General features: G+C 37.9%; 1 long non-coding RNA gene across 1 annotated transcript; it reads left to right on the top strand.

Annotated features, from left to right (window-relative positions):
• Nucleotides 1-218: 218 nt before the first annotated feature.
• LOC115893179 lies at nt 219-20,841 on the top strand. The gene is made up of 3 exons (XR_004053118.1): nt 219-383; nt 11,063-11,167; nt 20,517-20,841. It is a non-coding gene; the product is annotated as an uncharacterized LOC115893179 (long non-coding RNA).
• Nucleotides 20,842-22,760: the final 1,919 nt, after the last annotated feature.

Raw genomic sequence — 22,760 nt, 5'->3', positions numbered from 1 at the left:
CTTTTTCAACATAAACTATATCCGAACAAGCAAAACAAGAGAGTTTCTGAAGGAGAATTTGAGCATCATTTTCCTATTCTCTGACTCTATAAGAATTAATCAGCTAATGAATCAACTAGTTATTAATTATTATGTACCTTTAAAGCACCCAGTTCTGCCCTTCTATGTCTCAATATAAGATAACGCTGATATCTCCCTCAGTTTCATTTTTGTCTTTCAGCTCTATGGTAACTTATGTGAGACATCTGTACACAATCCATCCAGCTGTGATTAAATTCCTGGTTTCAGTATTTGTGTGGGGGTGTGTGTGTGTGTGTGTCTTTCAATTCAAAAATTAAAGGCAAATTCCTGTGGAAAGAGATACTTGGAAAACGTCTGCAAATGTAAGTAGTTCCCAAAGGGAAAAATTTACAATCATAATTTTAATTACTGTCCCAAATGTTCAGTGATTCTAAGAGCACACTAGTAAATATTATTTTTACAATCTGATTAAATACTTGACTCGCATGAATAGGCCTCATTCTTTCTCATATTTCAAAGGGAGAGGGGCCTGAAGGGTCTTCTTATAAATGAAATGAATTATACTTGTCCTACTTGCTGTGTTGAGCTACCTTGCAACAGTGAGGAGAAGGATCAGTAGAACAGCAAAGCTTTTATCATATTCCTGAAAATTAGGGCAACCCACCAGCTATCTGCATCTAGGATAGAAATTGGTTTAACTGAGATAGATTCCCTCCCCTCTCCCCCGATACCACATCTGAATGGGCTCGTAGTGATGAACAGGGAGGAGAGAGACATGCCTTCTCCCATCTGAACCCAAAGAAAGGTCTGGGAAGGGTCTCAGTTTTGCTGTGGACTAGGTTATATTTATCTTTTTTCATAAAGAGCATTTCATTTTACCAAGTTTGCTCCTTGTGACCTTGTTTACTGCGAGTCCAATAACCGGATTTAAATATGTTCCAAGGTTTATCTTGTTGCATTTCTTGTTCACAAAGCCAAAGCACATCCTAGGAGCAAAACAGCATTGTGGCCAAGTCTTCCCAACAAAAATACATAGAGGTCTATTACAGCGACTCAGTAAATAACTTGGACCAAAGACCCAGACTTTCAGTGCTAATTGTAAGTGCTTTAGACATATTTTTCCTCGCAAACAATTAACAGTTATTCCGGTATATATTTCCCTGGATTAAACCTATGAATGGGTGTAACTGTTTCCTCTCAACTGGCGGCTCTCTTGCCACTTACAAATCTAACAAGTTTTACCAATGCCACTTTCAGTATTACAATTACCAGCTGGATCTTTAGCTGAAGGTTCAGCTGTATGTTTACTTTAAATAGGGATAGCTATCAAACCTGACCCTTGGTGTAAGCATGTTCCTTTCTTAGGAAATGTCCCAAGGCCTTTGGCCCCATGCATGCTTGTGGAATTGCTGTCTGTAATGTGGAATGGGATGAGATATTGAATGGCATGCTGTCCATCATTCTGTTATGGAATACCACTGTGAGTAATGTGCTGGTGTCTCTTACATCCAACAGCTTTGCATTTGGAGCCCAGTAATATTTATTCAAGTGTTGGACTGGCTGAACCATTGATACTTAGAGTCCAGTTCCATTGGGATTAAATAAACAGTGAAAGATTTCAGCAATAGGAAAGGGAAAATAAAGAATGGGAAGTATTTTTCAAAATAAAAAGAAAGAAAAAGAAAAAATGTTATTAAAGGCTTGCTTTTCAGATGACACTTTTTTTTCAAACCTATTTGCAAACTACTATGTCTGTTAATAGTCCTCAGACGGTATCTTCTATTAGGTTCGTATTTGATGAACCTGTTGGTTTTGACAATGAGTTGCTGTAACTTCAGTACAATTATAAGTAACTTTTCAATAGAATTGTATCCAATTTGTATTTTAACTTCCAAGTACTTTGGGTCTGAGAAAGAATATATGATTTGAGATTTTTTTCATAAAGATCTATGGAAATAGATAAGGGAAATGTTGGCTCTGATCATTATAGATTCTGGTGGTGAGTGGAAAAGATAGGTCTGGCTCGAGCCAGCCTCTGAGTGGCATCCTGCTTCTGCACAGGCCCTGTCTATGTGAGCCTGAGCAGGGCTTACAGTTCCCTGTGCTTCAATTCGCGTATGTGCAAAATGGCAGTAACAACTGGACCTACTACAAAGTGTGTTTGTGAAGGTCAAAATAATTGATACAGGCCGGGCATGGTAGCTCAGGCCTGTAATCCCAGCACTGTCGGAGGCCGAGGCAGGTGGATCACGAGGTCAGGAGATTGAGATCATCCTGGCTAACACGGTGAAACCCCACCTCTACTAAAAATACAAAAAATTAGCTGGGCATGGTGTCACGCGCCTCTAATCCTAGCTACTTGGGAGGCTGAGGCAGGAGAATCGCTTGAACCCGGTAGGCACAGGTTGCTGTGAGCCAAGATCACGCCACTGTACTCTAGCCTGGGTGACAGAGTGAGACTCCGTCTCAAAAAAATAAAAAAAATTGATACATTAAAATATTTAATATAGCATCTGGCATACACTAAATAATAAATAAATATCAGCTATTGTCATTGCCTTTTGAAGGTATGAAATGTGAAGACTCTCTCATCTTGAGAGTAACCTGTGCTGAGCTGGCTGTACTTGCAGGACTCCATAGACTAAGAAACAAAGGAAGGTGATGGGGGAAAAAAGTTGGTAGCAGAAATAGAAAGTAGTAGAAAGTAGAATGGAGACCACATCTTAGGCACCAAAGTAAAATAACTCATTTAGGCCAATACCCTAATAAGTAAGCTCAATGTATTTCTTCATTTTAAATTAAGAATTCATTGAACTTTAAGTGAAGGTATAGGCATCCATGCTTTAAATACTTGCACTGGGATGTAGACGTATAGGAGGAAGGCAGGTTAGGAGTGTCCCGGTGTATTAATTTTGTATTTCATTTCCCATCTAGGGGCATAGAATAGATCATCAGAAAGATCCTATAAAAGGAATAAAATATTTTTGTGCAAAATAACTCAGTGATAAAGCCATTGACTATATCTTCCTGTACCAAACTGACACTGGGCATGAGATTTTAAAAGAATTACAGAAACAATGATAATCTAAAGACTGGATAACATACAGATAATAAGTTGAGTTGTAAGCATAATAGAGACTATCCTCTTCGCTATTTCTTTCCCTTGACTACTCCTTTGGAGTTTTCTCCACTAACTCCCTCACCCTCTATTCCCTTATATGCAGCTTTTCCAAGGAGTTCCTGACGCTTTTATGTCTAGATAATCTATTTAATCCACACACACAGCTTCATTAACAATAACTTCTCTCCAAAAATCCAGATATGAATTAACAATTACCTGATGAATCCAGACCTTTATAGCAGCAATGGTACTCATCTTCATTAAGTCTAACATCCAAATCCACTAGCTTTCCCTACGAATTAGAGCCTTTGTCTGAATTCCCTATTTCTGGAAACGACAAACAGGGTGATTGCCTTAGGAACTCAATGTAACCCTTGAAACTATATTTTTCTTCCCTTTCCTCAACCAATCCATTGCCAAAATCTAAAAAATTTTCTTCCACTATATCTTGTCCCTCACCTCTCTTTTCCATTCAAATGTCATCATTCTAATATACGCCTTTATGGATTCATTTGCATAGCTTTCCCTCCTGGACAAACTGCAAATGAAAGTGCTGATAAGGCATATGATTGAACTTTGAAAGCTTCTTAATCTATTTTATCATTGCCCATCTTATCATTATCAAATTCATATTCTTTTGGTACTTGCAAGAACTGCCATATTCATAGCAGATACAATCCTATTCCTCCTTTGTTCAAAACCCTTAAACTGTTCAATGTTTATTTTAGATGTCCCCAACGTTTTACCATATCACACACGGGATATTACATGTTCATTCCAGTGATACAGTCCTGTGTGCATTACAGGAATGACAGTATAACTCCTTCCCTTTCTTTCCCATTCAGGGAAACATAGCAAAACACAAATCAGGGATGGGACTGCCAGTGGACCCTTTCCCAGGGAAACAACAATTTAACTTGTGAAAGTTATTTAAAAAAAAAAAAAAAAAAAAAAAAATTAAAAGTGTCTACAAATTGTCCCAAGGACAAACAGGAAATAAAGAAACATTTATTCAAGAAAATCTAGTGAACCCGAGAACAGCAAGAGTCCATGATATTTCAGTCAGAATCCACTCCATTAACCTCTACTATCCCCCATCTCTGGGTTAGGGAAACTTTAAATCAGAAGCCCTACTCCCACATAGGTGTGGTCAAGGAGACAGGGGTACTCCCTTTCCCAACCTTCTAATCTGGAGCTATAGTTTCACTGTGGGAAGGGCAGACTGCTGGCATTTCTCTTCCCGACTCTCTCCAACCCTCCCTTGCAGAAGCTCTCTTCCTGGGACGAGGCTTCTCTAGTTTCACCCAGTCCTGACTTGTAGGATGGCCAGCAGGCTTTCAGGCATGACAGACTGAGAATACCAAGCTCCTGATTGCCACAGCCCAGTTCTCCTGTAGGGCAGAGGTTCCATGCCTGGAGGGGCTGCCACCCCTTCCCATGCCCACTCACAGAGCAAGAGTGTCGTTGTTAGAAAGTGGTCCCCATTCCTAGTTCTAGCAAATTGATATAGGATTTCTGTTCAGGGAGAAAAGCAAACCATAAAGGCAAAGAGTTTCACAGCTCTGCCTATAGCGACTGACTTCATTTGGGAAAAAGAGAGACGAATTCCATTGTATGTTCATTGTCTAAAATAATGGAGATTATTGTGAAAAAATTAAAAGACAAGTAGATCTGATGAAGGCAAAATGGCAGAGCAGCCAAAAGTTTAACGCGGGAACCAGAGACAATTAACCAGAGACAATGAACTTCCCTGCGATTATAGACAAATCCACAGGTTAGAAGGGCTGCATGTAAGCACTGTGTTGCACCCATATGGGGGCAATCGGAGCAGGACATGGAGCCGACTTGAAAGCATTTGCAAGTCTACCCAAGTCACAGACAGACCCGTCAACACAGGGAAGAAGCTTCACACAACTTCTGGCACAAAGTGACTGAACAATAAGCTACTCTGACCCAGGGTAACTCCTAGAAAGGTAGGCTTAAAAATGCTATCACAGACCCTAATAATACCATCTATGAAAAAACCACAGCTAACATTATACTTAACTGTGAAAAACTGAATGCTTTCTCTATAAGATTAGGAACAAGTCAGGGATATACATTTTTGGTACTTCTATTTAGAGGGCAATTAGGTAATACATACATACATATATGGCACCCAGATTGGAAAGGAAGAAGCAAAACTATGCTATTTACAGATGACATAAAACACTAAGAAATCCACAAAAAACTATTAGAGTTAATAAATGAGTTTTGCAGAGTTGCACTATATAAGACCAATATACAAAAATCATTGTATTGCTATATTTTTGCAGTAGTATTCTGAAAATAAAATTAAGAAAGCAATTCTATTTAAAGTAGTATCAAAATTAAGATACGTGTAAATTTGATAAAAGAAGCACAAGACTTGAAACCAAAAAATCAGAAAACATTATTGAAAAAAGTGAAGTCTAAATAAATGAAAAGGCACCCTGTGATCATGGATCAGAAGACTTAATATTGTTAAGATGGCAATACTTTCCAAATTAATCTACAGCGTCAATGCAATTCCTATTGATAGCCCAATTGGCTTCTTTTGTTGAAAAAGACAAACTGATCTTAAAATTAATGTAGATATACATGGAACCCAGAATAGACAAAATAATCTCAAAAAAGAGTAAAGTTGGAGGACTCACATTTCTAAATTTTTAAACTTACTCCAAGGCTTACAGTAATCAACACAGTATGGTACAGGCATAAGGATAGACATATATATAAATAGAAAATAATTGAGATTCTAGAAATTAAACACATTTATGGTCAATTGATTTCCAGAAGGGTGCCAAAACAATTAAATGCATAGGGGAAGGATGTAGAGAATACTCTTCCCAACAAATATCCCTGGGACAACTGGATATCTACAAAGAAAAGAATAAATTTGAACACTTAACTCATTCATATGCAAACATTAACTCTAAATGGACAACAGTCTGAAACATAGAGGCTGAAACCATAGATCCACATAGAAGAAAACATAGGCATCATGCTTCATGACCTTGGGTTAGGTTAGTTAATGATTTCTTAGACACATCATCAAAAGAACAAGCAAAAAAAATGTGAGACTACCAAAAGTTAAAATCTTTTGTGTTGCAAATTTGTCCATCAAGAGAAAGACTACCAATAGAATGTGAGAAAATATTTGCAAATTATATATTTGATCAGGCACTTGTATCCAGAACATATAAAGAACTGTTAAACTCAATAATAAAAAGATGACTATCCAATTTTTAAACAGGCAAATATTTTGAATAGCTGTTTCTCCAAAGAAGATATTCAAATGGCTAATAAACATATGAAACAATGCTCAGTAACCTTAGTCATTAGAAAAATAAAAATCAAAACAATGAGTTACTAATTCACATTTCCCATGTTAGGTATAACCAAGAGGACAAATAACAGCAGTCCCTTGGTATTCATGGGAGATGTTGTTCCAGGGCCCTCCAACAGACACAAATCCAAGGCTGATCAAGTTCCATATATAAACTGGCATAGTATTTGCATCTAACCTATACACATCATCCTGTATACTTTAAATCATCTCTAGATTACCTATAATTGCTAATACAATACCTATAAATCATTTCATTCACACTGATTCACCGTAGTACTAGTTGTTTAGCAAATTCAAGTTTTGGTTTTTTTGAACTTTGTGGAATAATTTTCCCAAATTTCTTCCTTTCTCCTCTTCCCCTTCCCCTTCTTTCCCCTCCCCTCCCCTCCCCTTTCCTTCCTTCCTTCCTTCCTTCCTTCCTTCCTTCCTTCCTTCCTTCCTTCCTTCCTTCCTTCCTTCCTTCCTTCCTTTCTTCCTTCCTTGCTTCCACAGAGTCTTGCTCTGTCACCCAGGCTAGCCCTCCACCTCCAGGTTCAAGCAATTCTCATGCCTCAGCCTCCTGAGTAGCTGAGACTACAGGCATGTGCCACCACACCTGGATAATTGTTTTTTGTATTTTTAGTAGAGATGGGGTTTCCCCATGTTGGCCATTCTTGTCTGGAACTCCTGATCTCAGGTGATCTGCCTGCCTCAGTTTCCCAAAGTGCTGGGATTGCAGGTGTGAGCCACCATCCCTGGCCTCCAAATATTTTCAATCCATGGTCAGTTGAATTAACAAACATAAACCTCATGGATACAGAGGCTGATGGTAATCATGAGTGATGATGAGAATGCAGAGAAATCAGAACCCCTGTACATTGGGGGTGATTGTAAAACGGTGCAGACATTTTGAAAAATAGTTTGGCAGTTCCTCAAACGTTAAACATAGAGATACCATATGACCCAGAAATCCCACTTCTAAGGTATATACCCAAGAGAAATAAAAACATACAAAAACTTGGCCAGGTGCAGTGACTCACGCCTGTAATTCCAACACTTTGGGAGGCCAAGGCAGGTGGATCACAAGGTCAAGAGATCTAGAACATCCTGGCCAACATGGTGAAACCTGGTCTCCAGTAAAAATACAAAACTTAGCTGGGTGTGGTGGCACGTGCCTGTAGTCCCAGCTACTGGGGAGGCTGAGGCAGTAGAATTGCTTAAACCTGGGAGGCAGAGGTTGCAGTGAGCCTGAGATCGCGCCATTGCACTCCAGCCTGGTGACAGAGCAAGACTCCGTCTCAAAAAAAACAAAAACAAAAACAAAAACAAAAACAAAAACTTATTCATAGCAACATTATTCATAATACACAAAAGGGTAAACAACCCATATGTCTTATTAACTGATAAAGGAATATATGAAATGTTGTGTATTCGTATTTGGAAATAAAAAGAAAGGAAGTATTGGTAAATACAACATGAAAACGTTATGCTGAGGAAAAACAACAGCTAGTCACAAAAATACTATATGGATATAGTATGATGTCATTTATATGAAATACACAGAAAAACAAGTTTATATAGATAGAAAACAGGTTAGTGGCAGCTTATGGTTGAGGAGGTAAGGCAGGTGAAATGGGAACTGACTACTAATGAGTATTTTTAGGAGTGACAAATGTTCTAAAATTAGATTGTGATGATAGTTTCATAACCCTATGAATATACTGAAAAACATTAAATTGTGCCTTTTTAATGGGAGAATTCTAAATTTTACAGTTTAGATTTCACTAAAGCTTTTAAAATGCTAATTAGACCAAATAGATTAAATGTATAACTTTTTAATCTGCTCTAATATTTTAAAAATATAATTTAAAACTTTCTCAAACACTTGACATTTAGAATTTCTAAGAATTTGTTAATTTATTCTCTTGAATTTTCTAGAACAATGTTGTGCAATAAAAATATAATTTGAGTCAGTATGGAATTTTAAATGTTTAGTAAACAATTTTTAAAAGTGAAAAGAAACAGGTTAATTTTAGCAATCTATATTATTTAACCTTATCTATCTGAAATATTACTTCTATACTTAATGTAAACATTTTAATGAGATATTTTGCATTCTTTTCAAATATATCTTTAAAAATATTTCACCTGTGTTTTACACTTATGATACATCTCAACTCCAAGTAGCCATACTTCAAATGCTCAATAGCTACATGAAGTCAGTGACTACAATTAGACACTGCAAGTTCTAGATGGATTTTAATAAAATATAACAGTAATCGTTGTTGTATGTTCATCTTCTAATCTTCAAACCACTCTTCTTTTTCTTATCTTATTGCATGGACTAGAACCTCCAGTAAAATGTTGGATGATAGTGGGGAGAACAGGTTTCTCCAGCATTGTTGCTTACTCTAATGAGTACAGTTCTTATGTTTCATGTTAAGCTTAAACTGACAAAATTGCTTGTGATCTGTTTAATGGCGAATTTTGACATAGTACTGAGTATTATTGTCTATCTAATTATTGTCTAAACTCCATTTCCTTAGGGTGAGTTATCTCTGGTGATGTCTCTACTGTAAGCAGCCACTTACTCAAGTACTCCAGATAGCTCCAAAAAATCCTAAGATGTTTTAGCCCTGGTTCAGGCTGAGAGTCCTTCTACACAAACACATGAAAACCTTCACTATATGCTAAATCAATAACCTAGTACTTTAAGCAATTATCTTTTCTAAAAACGGAAATTTAATGAAAAAAACACAGGGATATTTGAACTGATGTACTTTATGAACTTGGGAAAAACAAAACAGCGCACACACAAATTAAATTATCATATTTAGAAAAATTAAATTAATTCTGAGAATAATTAATTTAATCCCAAAGTCTTATTTATTTTTAGGCAGTTAAACAATTAAAAGAATATGTTTACTTTCCTGAAATTGTCTCAGTGGGAAGGGAACGTCTATTAAATGACAACTCTCTATGTAGATTCATAGCTGTTAAACATAATTAGTTTTAATATTTACTGCACACTGTTTCTATTTGTTATATGGAAAGAGAAAAATATGTTAAACAAAAATGTTTTGCATGTACATATATGCATATGTGTATATATATATTGCTGTATATGTTGGTATATAAATTGCAATATATGTATGCATATATATATATTGGTCTATACATATACAACATCTTTAACATATTTTTATCTTTCCATATAATGTATAGAAATAATGGACAGTAAATATTAAAACTAATTATTTTTAACAGCTGTGAATCTTCATAGATAGTTGCCATTTGTCGGCCATTCCTAACATTATAAGAAAATACAGTTATTAGGAAATAAAGTTATTGTTTATTATGGTTACTAGGTTGTAAGTTTATGCTGTGGTTTGAATATTATTTGTTTTTCTCCATCAAAATTCATGTTGAAATTTGATCTCCAATGTGTCGGTGTTTAAAGGTGGGACTAGTGGGTGGTGTTTGGGTTATGGGAGTAGGTTCCTCAGAAATGGCTTGGTGCTGTTCTTGTAGTAGCATCTTCTTGTAGGTGCTGTTCTTGGTGCTGTTCTCAATTTCCTAAGACTGGATTTGTTCTCCTAGGAATGGATTAGTTCCCTCAAAAATGGGTTGTTATAAAGCCAGGATGCTCCTCAGTTTTTCCTCCTCTTTGCATGTCCCCTCTTTTTTTTTTTTTGACCTTCTCTGCCATGTTGTAACGCAGCACGAATGTCCTCACCAGAAGACAGATCCTTGACCTTGATCTTCTCAGCATATAGAACTATCGGCTAAACAAACCCCTTTTCTTCCTAAATTACCCAGTCTTAGATATTCTTTTATAGCAATAAAAATGGATTAAGACAGTACATAAGATGAAAAATATACAAACTTTGTATTCACAAATTAGTAGGGCTTTAATTTAATTAATTTTTTCTTTTTTTTTTTTTGAGACTGAGTCTCGCTCTGTCACCCAGGCTGGAGTGCAGTAGCACGATCTCTGCTCACTGCAACCTCTGCCTCCCGAATTCAAGGTATTCTTCTGCCTCAGGCTCCCGAGTAGCTGGGATTACAAGCGTGCGCCACCACACCTGGTTAATTTTTGTATTTTTAGTAGAGATGAGGTTTCACCATGTTGGCCAGGCCGATCTTGAACTCCTGACCACAGGTGATCCTCCCGCCTCAGCCACCCAAAGTGCTGGGATTAAAGGCATGAGCCACTTCATCCAGCCAGGGCTTTAATTTTACATCTCTTTACCTTATAACTCAAACCCATATTAAATGGCTTCTGTACATATTAAGGGCTCTGAAGGCTCTATGATCAAATATAAGAGAAAAGCAAAATTTATTTCGTATATTCAGAAGCAATATAATAGACAAGGACAATATTTCACATTTTCCTTTGTAAGGAACTGCATCCAAGTTTTCATCCAAATTGTCTTTTCTAATCCATTTAGTATTTTTGTTTCCTACTTGCTTTGGGGTACAGGTTTAATACATATAAAAATTATTCTATTGTCTTCTCCTTCCAAAAAGATAAAATTAACATAATTCTCCTATTTCTTCACTAAATACAGCTAAGAACTCTGGACATTTTATATGAAACAAGCATAAGGCAACTCCGAAAGGTGGAGACAAGGCAGGATTGCTAGGGAATTTGAGACCAAAGGAACGACACATTAGTAAGTTCTCCAGGCATGCTTTCTGATTCACATGTCCTTAAACTGAAGCTGAAGAAGTCAGTAATGCAGAAATGTTTTTCAATAAATTGACAAATTTCTAGCAAGATTGATGATATAGTTAGGACATTTGTGCCCTTCAAACCTCATGTTGAAATTTGATCCCCAGGATTGGAGGTGGGACCTAGTGGGAGATGTGTGAGTCATGAGGGCAGACTCCTCCCGAATGGGTTGGTGCCATGATTATGGTAATGGGTTCTCACTCTATTAGTTCACATGAGACCTGATTGTTACAAAGAAGCATGGCCATTCCTCCTCTATTCTTCTTGCTCCCTTTCTCACCATGTGACATGCCTGTTTTCTTTCCTCTTTTGCCGTAATTGAAAACTCCCTGGGGCTCTCGCTAGAAGCAGATGCTGGTGCTTTACTTCTTGTACAGCCTGCAAAACCATGAGACAAATAAATCTCTTTTCTTTATAAATTACTTAGCCTTAGGTATCCCTTTATAGCAAGGCAAAACAAACTAAGATAACTGACAAAGAATAAAAGACAGAAGATAAAAATTACCAATACCAGAAATTAAACACAGTATATTCTTATAGTCTCTCTAGACATTAAAAGGATAATAGGGGAAAACAATGAACATCTCTACACACGTTTGACAACTTCAACAAAATGGACTAAACCTTCAAAAAACACACAAACTATCAGCAACTCACCCAATAGGATACATATGTGCACACACACACACATATATATGTACGTATATATATACGTACATATATATGTGTGTGTGTGTGTATATATATATATTTTTTTGAGATGGAGTCTTGCTCTGTTGCCCAGGCTGGAGGGCAGTGGCATGATCTCGGCTCACTGCAACCTCCGCCTCCCGGGTTGAAGCAATTCTCCTGTCTCAGCCTCCTGAGTAGCTGGGACTACAGACGCATGCAGCCACATCTGGCTAATTTTTTTGTATTTTTTGTACAGATGGGGTTTCACTGTGTTGCCCAGGCTGGTCTCAAACTACTGAGCTCAGGCAATCTGCCCACCTCGGCCTCCCAAAGTGCTAGGATTACAGGCATGAGCCACTACGCCCAGCTGAAAGAGATAATTTAAATAGAACTTTACTATTAAAGTAATTGAATTCATAATTGTAAAACTCCCCAAAAGAAATCTGCAGGCCCAGATAATTTCACCAGTGAATATCTATAATTGTTTAAAGAAAAATTAATACCAATTCAACTCAAAGTCTTCCATAAAGTGTGATGAGTGATCACTTCACAATTTATTTTATGAAGTTATCATTACTCTGTTGCCAAAAATCAGAGAAAGTCAGTACAAAAAAAGAAACTGACAAATGAAACAATTTAATATCCCTAATAAATATAGATGCAAAATTCTTAAAACATTAGAGATAGAATTCAGCAATATATAAGAAGAATTATATACCATAACATGAGATTTATTCTAGGAATTAAAGCCTGGTTCAATATTTAAAAATCAATCAATGTAATCTACTATGTCAATAGGTTAAAGAAGAAAAATTACATGACTATAGTAATCAATGCAGAAAAAAATTTACAAAACTTAATAGTCATTCAAGATAAAATCTATCAGAAAAATAGGAGTATAGGAGAATTTCTAAAATTGATAAAAGACATCTGCAAACATCTTACAGGTGACATATGCTTAATGGTACACACACATACACACACACACACACCCCTCCCAGAGCAAATAAGTTTGATCAGCAAGGTCTTAGGACACATGATAAATATACAAAAATCATGTGTATTTCTCAACATTAGCTATAAACGTGGGTACAATGGAATTAAAAATGTGGTTCCATTTGCAATCACTCAAGAAAATAATGGAATACTTAGGTGCAAATCTCATAAAACAGACATGTATAGGACTTATATGATGAAAACTGCAAAATTATGATGAAAGAAATCAAAGAATATCTAAATAAATCAAGAGATATACCATGTTTATGGATTGAAAAACTCAACCAAATGTGACCAAGGACACAGAGAAAGTGAGTTACTGATGCATTGCTTCTGGGAATGTAAAATGGCACAACTGATCTGAAGAGTCATAATTTCTTTAAAACTTAAACATTCAACTACAGTATGACCCACATTTTTTTCTCATGGACATTTATATGAGATAAATGAAAATCTGTGTTCACATAAAAACTCATACATGAATGTGTATAACAGCTTTATTCATAGTAGCCCCAAACTGGAACAATCTGGTGTCCTGCAGTGGGTGAAGAGTTCAATGGAATCATACTTAACAATAAAAAGCAATAGACTAATAATTTACACAACAACCTGAATGAATCTTCAGAGAATTATGATGAGTATGTATTTACTTAATGGTATCTCTGTATACCTTTTACATAACATTCTTGAAATGGTAAAGTTAGAGAAATGGAGAATAGATTAGTGTTTCCAGGGGTTAAGGAGTAAAGGTGAGAGAGAAGTAGGTGTGGCTACAAAAGGGCCACGTGAGCGATCCTTGTGGTGAGAGAAATGCTATGTATCTTGCTTATAAATATCAATATCATGGTTGTGATATTGAATTTATAGTTTTGCAAAATGTTACCACTGGTCGAACTTGAATAAAAGGTGTGCGGGATCTCTCTGTATTATTTGTTACAGCTACATGTGAATCTACAATTATCTCAAAATAAGTCTATTTAAATTTTAAAAATATTCCATCTAATATAGGTACCCAATCAGAAGCCTATAGACTATGAATAAAACTGTTAACTTTCATTAGGTGGGGATTCTAATAATCATAATTGAGGAAGACTGAGAAGTTTTTACAAATAAAAAGTTGTAAGGAAAATAAATGAAATGCCTTACAGAACAGATTAAGATAAAATAACTCTTTTTATCTCTGTCACTTGGGTTGAGGAAATCTGAGGTGGATGCACTCTAGAACCTTGAAATTTGAATTCTCTGAGACTTCAAGGTTTTGTAGAAGTGACCCATTCTTCTTTAAAGTATACTGGTGGCAAGGGGTACCAGCTTTAGAAACATAATTATGGCTATCTCTACGGCTATAGTCCAGGGCTGACAATAAGAGATGCTGTTACAGATCTGGGCTGTCTAGCAGCGATGAGATGACAGAAGAACAAATAATTGCGGCCAGGTGATGACACTTTAGCATCAGAAGGAAAGTGATCACAATTATCATGATAAACGGCAAGGTCAGAACGGCAGTCTTGGGATCTGACCCACAGAGAGTATGGAGATGGTTAATTGAACATTGAGGTCCAAGGGCAAAATGAATCAGTGGCCAACGAGGGTCCTGTTTATTCTTTATTGTAATAAGAAGAAATCAAGAATGGATAATCAGAAGGCTGAGACCAGCCAACCCCAGAAAAATTCATAAATCCTTTGCTTAATTTCCAGGCCTGAACCAATTATAATATTTAAATTCCACTGACTGAGGGAGAGGCTAAGTATAAATGAAGAAAGACTTTGCAATACCAAGGCAAGTATGGATTGAAAGGATTTCCCAGTTCTTATAAAGCTATTTACAGTAGTCACCCCTTATCTACAGTTTTGATTTCCAGTTTCAGTTACCTGTGGTCAACCAAGATTTGAAAATATTAAATGGAAAATTCCAGAAGCGAGTAATTCATAAGTTTTAAATTGCACGCTATTCTAAGCAGTGTGAATCATCTTTTTGTCTAGTGTATTCACTCTGCTTATATTACCTGCCCATTAATCACTTAGTAGTCATCGTGGTTACTAGATAGACTGTTGCACTATGGCAGTGCTTATGTTCAAGTAACCCTTATATTACACAATAATGGCCCCAAAGCACAAGAGTAATGATGATACCATATTGTTATAATAGTTATATTTTATTATTAGTTATTGTTGTTAATTTCTTATTGCCCCTTATTTATAAATTAAACTTTATCGTAATTATATATGTATAGAAAAAAGTATAGTACAGGTGATTCCAGACTAACGATATTTCAACTTTTGATTTTTTGACTTTACAATGGTGCCAAACATCACAATTTTGACATAAAGTACAGTATTCACGAGATTTTGACTGTACAATGGCACTAAACCATCACAATGTTGACATAATGTACAATAGTCAATAAATTACATGAGATACTAACTACTTTATTATAAAAAAGGTTTTGTGTTCAATGATCTTGCCCAATTGTAGGCTGATGTGCATGTTCTGAGAATGTTTAATGCTAGAACAACCTATGATGTTTGGTAGGTTAGGTATATTAAATGCATTTTTCACTTACAGTATTTTCAACTTACAATGAATTTACTGGGATGTAATTCTACTGTAAGTTGAGGGGCATCTGTATATATAGGCATTGGTACTATCCATAGTTCCAGACATCTACTGGGGGTCTTACAATGTATCCCCCATGTGTAAGAGAGGACTACTGTACTCAGATAATCACATACTGGAGTAAGAAAAATACTAAAATATTTTGAGGATAGTTGGATACTAGGTCCAAATCGGCACTGATACTGAGGAACCCAAAGTGTTATTGTGGCCACTGTTACTGTTGGGACCTGCAGTAGCCAGATTATAAATGGAATCCTGTCACAAGATAAAAACGAGATAGATCTGCTGGATCTATGGACATAACTTTAAATATTTCCCTTGTCCCAAAATGCAGAATTGGAAACAACATACTTGTAATAGTACAACTCGGGAAGACTAAGTGGAGGCCCTATAATTGCCCCTATCCCAACCAAGATATTAAATCCAAAATAATACAATATCCCTGGAACATTAGGTAATAATTAGTGTCACCCATAAAAATTTAAAGGATGTAACCTTGATCGTCACCATCATGTCCCCATATAATTCACTATTCTGGCCTCTCCAAAAAAAAAAAAAAAAAATCAACAAAAAACAACAGTTGGATACTGGAAGATGACTTATAGATGGTTATAAACTTAAACAAGTAGGATCCTTGACTGGAACTGATGTGACAAGTAAGGTATCTTTGCTGAAACAGAGGGCAGGGGCATTGTAAATGGCCATTGATCTGATGTATGCATTATTTTCCATCCATATCAGCAAAAAGGATTAAAAGTAGTTTATATTCACATGTCTAGAGGTACCATAACAAGGTCATATTGGTTCGTATCATTTTAATCAGCCAATGTGATCATGAAGTTGTAGGCTCCTGCAGGACTTGGTAAGATACATGGTGCTCTAGACAGTAAGAGTAATTCCTACAAATATTCAGTGAAGATTTTAGGAGTTTGCTGGTCTGGGACATAGTAGGATATTTCCTCCAAAGTAAAGGACACAGTAATACATTTCAAAACACCCAACAACACACAACAAAAGGCATAATACAATGGCACAACACTATTCAGTCTTGGGAATGCTGCTGTGACCCATTTACAGAGTCAGATAGAAAACTACCAGATTTCATTGGGATCCAGAGATAGAAAGAGCTCTGTTTTTGTGATGCAAGCAACCCTGTCATTTGCTCCCTATGACCCATCTGGTGTCTGTGTGGGAAGAGATGCCGTATAGGGTTTACGGCAAGCAACCCTAAGTTTCTGAAGAAAGGCCATGCCATCTAAAGCCCAGAAATATGCACCATTTTAAAATCAGGTCCTGGTAGCATCTGGTCATTAGGCACCAAATGGCCACACTGGCAGAACTATACATCATGATTTGGCTTCTGTCAGATTCACCAAGTCATAAGAAATGTGGCCAGACACACTTCATCGTAAGACAGAGTGGTACATTCAGGAGAAGACATGAGCAGTTCCAAAGTAAGCTGCAAAAGTAGGTGCCACAAAATTCCAAGTCATCTACCATCATTGCACTACCTCCTCACCATCAGGTCACACTATGGCCAAGCCGAGAGTCCCATGTGAGTAGCTCATGAAGGAGGAAAATGGTCGAGCTTGGTTTAAAGATAGTTCAGCCCAGTGAATGAAAGCTGAAAAGGAACTCTTCCTAAGCCACAGTCCTACTCAGGGAGGGCCTTGTAAGGTGGCAATAAGCAGAAATCCTCACAATAAATAGTTTTCAATGGTAGATATTGTCATGCGCTTTTTGTGAGAAAAGAAGTGGCCTTAGGTAAAGAAAACATATGGCTACATGATCCAGGTCCTGGAAGGAAGAAGGTTAGAAGCTCAGAGACCATGGATTTATAGGTGTGAGCATGGAGTATAAGTACCTTGGTATCACATGTTAACACTTATTAAAGAGCACATGTTAAATAACGGGCCATGAACCAGTAAGTAGATGAAATGGCCCAGTGACCTAATGTCAACTAAATTCTCCTGTCCTGGCCCAATAAGCTTGTGAATGTAGTAGCGAAGGCAGCAGGAATGGAAGCTACATATAAGGTCATAAGTAAGAGTTCTCACTGACCACGTCCCATCCAGCCTTTGCCTCTGCCTATTATCTAACCTGTCAACAATAAGGACCAATGCTGAACTCCCATTATGGCACTATCCATCAAGTTCAATCAGCTAATTATGGCAAGTTCATTACATTGAACGCCTTCCACTCTGACAGAGGGTGGCAGTTTATCTTTACTGAGATTAACACTTATCTGCCTTTCCTGCCCACAGGATCTTTTCCAGCACTTCTGCTCAGGGACTTAGAGATTGCTCCACTGACACTGGTTTCTTCATAATGTTATCTCAAAACAAAGGACTCGCTCTACAGTAAAAGAGATACAGAAATTGACGTAAGACTGTGGAATTCACTGGTCCTATCACACTGGTCCTGCATCACCGAGAAGCTGTCAGCTTGACATGGCATGAAAACACCTTTTGAAGATGCACCTGGAGTGCCAACCAGAATATGTATCTTGAATGTTTGGTGTCCTTCAGGACAGCATATACACTCTAAATCAATGACCATTTTATGGTACTGTGCCCCTAATAGGTAGAAAATACGGGCTTGGGAACCTAGGAGTAAAAGTATAAGCAGCCCTGTTTATCATCATTCCTATGGTACCCATGTGAGGAACTGGTGTGTCCTGTACCTAAAACTTTAATCTCTGTGGGTCTGGAGTTCCTTGTTCCCAGAGGGGAAATGCTTCCACCGTGGTATACTTATACTACAAAGAGAAATCCACTAATTGGTGAATGTTTCAAAATTTTTAAATGACTATTCAAGGCTGTGAATTTTATCCATTCATTGTTCTCCAGATTCCAAAATATGTAAAAGCTACTAACCAAAGTGAACATTAGTGAAAAAAATTCTGAAAATTCCTTACTTTAGTATCCAAGTTCTAAGAAAGGATTCTAGCATCTCATAGATTATCAGTATTGGATGAATGAATGAATGAATGAATGAATGAATGAATGAATGAATCATTTGCAGTAAACGGAAAGTGGGTGAAAAATACAAGTATAGAGTGTGTGACAGTCTTTTGGAATGTTTAACTTTTATTGGAACTAAAAATACAGATTGCTACTCTATGGTCATAAAAAATACATTTACTTTAGTGAAAAAAGGCAGAAATCGCAAATGAAATGTTGGCTTAAAAATGCACAATTCACTAGACTAGCTCAGGTGCTCTGTTGTCATTCTTATCAGCAGTAATAGTGTTACTACTAATTAGCATTAGCAGCAATATAATTAACATTGATATTTTAGTGTTAATGCTGGGTTTTTATGGTATTCAACTTAATAAAAAAATCTGTAAGTAGAAAAGATACACAATTCATTAAATGTCCTCATTCAATAAAGTAGTTGTTACAAGTATCACCATTATAAATTGACATTTTGGAATACTATAGGACGCAAAAACAAAGACAAAAAGTAGAAACTGGCCAGGCGCGGTGGCTCACGCCTGTAATCCCAGCACGTTGGGAGGCTGAGGCAGGCGGATCACGAGGTCAGGAAATCGAGACCATCCTGGCTAACATGGGGAAACTCCGTTTCTACTAAAAAAGTACAAAAAATTAGCCGGGCGTTGTGGCAGGAGCCTGTAGTCCCAGCTACTCGGAAGACTGAGGCAGGAGAATGGCATGAACCTGGGAGGCGGAGCTTGCAGTGAGCGGAAGATCACGCCACTGCACTTCCAGCCTGGGCGGCAGAGTGAGACTCCGCCTCAAAACAAAAAAAAAAAGTAGAAACTGGACTGGGCACGGTGGCTCACGCCTGTAATCCCAGCACTTTGGGAGGCCAAGGTGGGTGGATCACGAGGTCAGGAGTTCGAGACCAGCATGACCATCATGGTGAAACCACATCTCTACTCAAAATATAAAAATTAGTTAGGCACGGTAGCACACACGTGTAATCTCAGCTACTGGGGAGGCTGAGTTAGGAGAATCACTTGAACCCGGCAGAGGCGGAGGTTGCAGTGAACTGAGATCATGCCAATGCACTCCAGCCTGGGTGACAGAGCAAGATTCCGTCTCAAAAAAAAAAAAAAAAAAAAAAAAAAAAGAAACTTCCATACTGTATATGACTACCAATCAGGCTTTAGTCAATACAATGCTCATGCCATTGAAATCGTAAGGTATGCCTTTCTTTTTTCATATCATTGCAGACAAAGCTTACCATTTGTTTTCTTCTAAAAGATATAAAGTTAAACGAAGTATTTGCTGTCACTGTCAGGACCTTTAACTAAAATTTTATATTTTTCAAATGGTTTTTTGGGGGGTGGGGGACGGGGACAGAGTCTCGCTCTGTCACCAAGGCTGGAGTGCAGTAACCCAATCATGGCTCACCACAGTCGCAATCTCCTGAGTTCAAGTGATCCTCCCACCTCGGCCTCCCAAGTAGCTGGGATTTCAGTCATGCGCTACCCTGCCTGGCTAATTTTTGTATTTTTTGTAAAGATGAGGTTTCTCCAGGTTGCTCAGGCTAGTCTCAATTCCTGGGCTCAAGTGATTCTTGGCCTCTCAAAGTGCTGGGATTCCAGGTGTGAGCCACCACACCTGGTCTTATGCTCATGTTTATTACCTCTTAATTCTCACAGCTTTGTAAGAGTTAGTTCCCTAAAACAAATCCTCCATTTTATAAAGGAGATAATTGAGACTGAGACAGCATCAGTGACTCTCTAAAGTCATCCAGGTGTGTCTGACTTCCAAATGGCTCTGTCCTCCTGTGCTGGCTACCATCTATGCTGCTGAGGAAACTGATTTCACTGTGGTTTTGTTACTATCTCCTCATGGCTCAGCCTGACTTTTGTTGGAGTCATGCTTTGGTTTGGGTTTGTCTTTTGCTCTGTGGTTTTGGCACAGTCCCTAAATATGCCCTGTTTATTCTATCCATATGGCAGTTTTCATTTGATGCCACACAATTTGCAGTCTTAGAGGATGGCTCACGTTTGAATTTCATGTTACTCTTACAGGTCAGTCTGATATCCACCACCCAGTTCTCCAGGTGGGAGAACAATCAAAGAGCCTTGGGGGAAAGAGGGATTCTCAGGGCTGGCCTTGTGGCCTTCCTACATGATGAAGATGTGAAGGCTAGATTTGATAATGAAGAGTCTTCTTTGTGTTCTCTCATTATTTATGCCACATCTGCCTCTCAGTATTTGTGTCAATGAGTCACTGTAATTACAGCCGTTGGATAATTTCCTCCGTTTTACAACACAAACCCGACTGTGTGAGTGCTCCATCAGAGAAAAACATTTATTTCCTTGCAGCACCAACAGGCAGCAAGGTCTAGCTTTCTTGAGACGTGGTTATTAGCCAAGTCAGATGAAATGGCTTCTGTTCTTACTCATGCTAACTGAAAGTGAGACTTGAGGAGCTTAGCTGATTATGGAGACACAAAGGATCAGAATTCTTTTTTTCTATATAAAAGCCCGAATTTTGACTGAGGATCTTGCTTAAAAAATGGTTTATGGAAAAATAAACTATGCTGACCCTGAAATGGAGGGGTGGGGGTGAACTGGGGAGAATCACACTTCACTGTTTCTGTTCACTAGTACCACCACCCCAAAACAAATAAGTAGCTCGTACCATCTAGCAAGATGTTATAAGACAAAAATATCTGGTTTAATTAAATACAAAAATAATTCTTTTTTTTTTTTTTTTTTTTTTTGTGAGACGGAGTCTCGCTCTGTCGCCCAGGCTGGAGTGCAGTGGCCGGATCTCAGCTCACTGCAAGCTCCGCCTCCCGGGTCCAGGCCATTCTCCTGCCTCAGCCTCCCGAGTAGCTGGGACTACAGGCGCCGCCATCTCGCCCGGCTAATTTTTTGTATTTTTTTTTTTTTTTTTTTTTTTTTTTTTTTTTGAGAAGGAGTCTCACTCTGTCACCCAGGCTGGAGTGCAGTGGCCAGATCTCAGCTCACTGCAAACTCCGCCTCCCGGGTTTACGCCATTCTCCTGCCTCAGCCTCCCGAGTAGCTGGGACTACAGGCGCCCGCCACCTCGCCCGGCTAGTTTTTTGTATTTTTTTAGTAGAGACGGGGTTTCACCGTGTTAGCCAGGATGGTCTCGATCTCCTGACCTCGTGATCCGCCCGCCTCGGCCTCCCAAAGTGCTGGGATTACAGGCTTGAGCCACCGCGCCCGGCCGGCATTTTTTGTATTTTTTAAGTGGAGACGGGGTTTCACTGTGTTAGCCAGGATGGTCTCGACCTCCTGACCTTGTGATCCGCCCGCCTTGGCCTCCCAAAGTGCTGGGATTACAGGCTTGAGCCACCGCGCCCGGCCAACAAAAATAATTCTTGAAAGTTGTATGTATGATAGAACCTAGGTGTTTTCAGTTCCTCCATCCTGTTGCTTGTTCATAGCCTAGTTCCCAAGATGAATTAAAAAATACTGGGTCTGGAGCAGAAACTCTACTATGCCATAAGACAGAACTAATCTTGTAATTCTACCACATTGCAGGAGGAGAAAAAAGACCTTGTATATTATGACACTCTTTTTTGATTAATACTATGGGTGTTCATGACTGAAGTGCCATTCATCATTCCATTTGTGAGTCACTAGGTGAATCGTGAGACACTGTAAACCAGCCCTTATTTAACTGTGTTTTATGTTTTCTCCAGGAAAATACAAATTTCCATTTCTACGCCTAGCACTGTACTACACCAAAGACTGCAAAAAGCAAATGAAGCCACAAAGAAATGGAAAAAGAAAAATAATGTTAAGATATTTTTTAAGATATCCAGAGAGAATGTTTTCCTGTTGCTAACATGGAGGCAATGCTTGTCTTACACATCTAAGTTGAAGAGGCTCGCTGTCCATGTGATTTGAGGTCACATAACTGACCGTAAATGTCCAACCTTCACTTTCACTCTTCCTTAGTCCCACAAGGTTTTGCCTCTAGAATGTCGTGGTTAAAATTCAACCTAGGAGGATTCACAGACTAATGTCTCCACTTCCATTAGTATGGATAATTTCTGTAATTTTCCAACTTTTTTTTTTTTTTCAAAACAGATCACTTTCTCAAAAGAAAGTATAAGGCAGAGCCCTAACATGGGTTGAGTATCCCTAATACAAAAATGTGAAATTTAAGATGCTCCACAATCTGAAACCTTTTGAGCACTGACATCATGCTCGAAACGAATTGCATATTGGAGCATTTTAGATTTGAGGTTTTGGATTAGGGCTGCTTAACCAGTAAGTATAATGCAAATATTC

The sequence above is a fragment of the Rhinopithecus roxellana genome, chromosome 14, assembly GCF_007565055.1.
Source record: "Rhinopithecus roxellana isolate Shanxi Qingling chromosome 14, ASM756505v1, whole genome shotgun sequence".
Taxonomy (NCBI): domain Eukaryota; kingdom Metazoa; phylum Chordata; class Mammalia; order Primates; family Cercopithecidae; genus Rhinopithecus; species Rhinopithecus roxellana.
The sequence above is the reverse complement of the archived record's forward strand: the minus strand, read 5'-3'. Positions and strand labels throughout refer to the sequence as shown.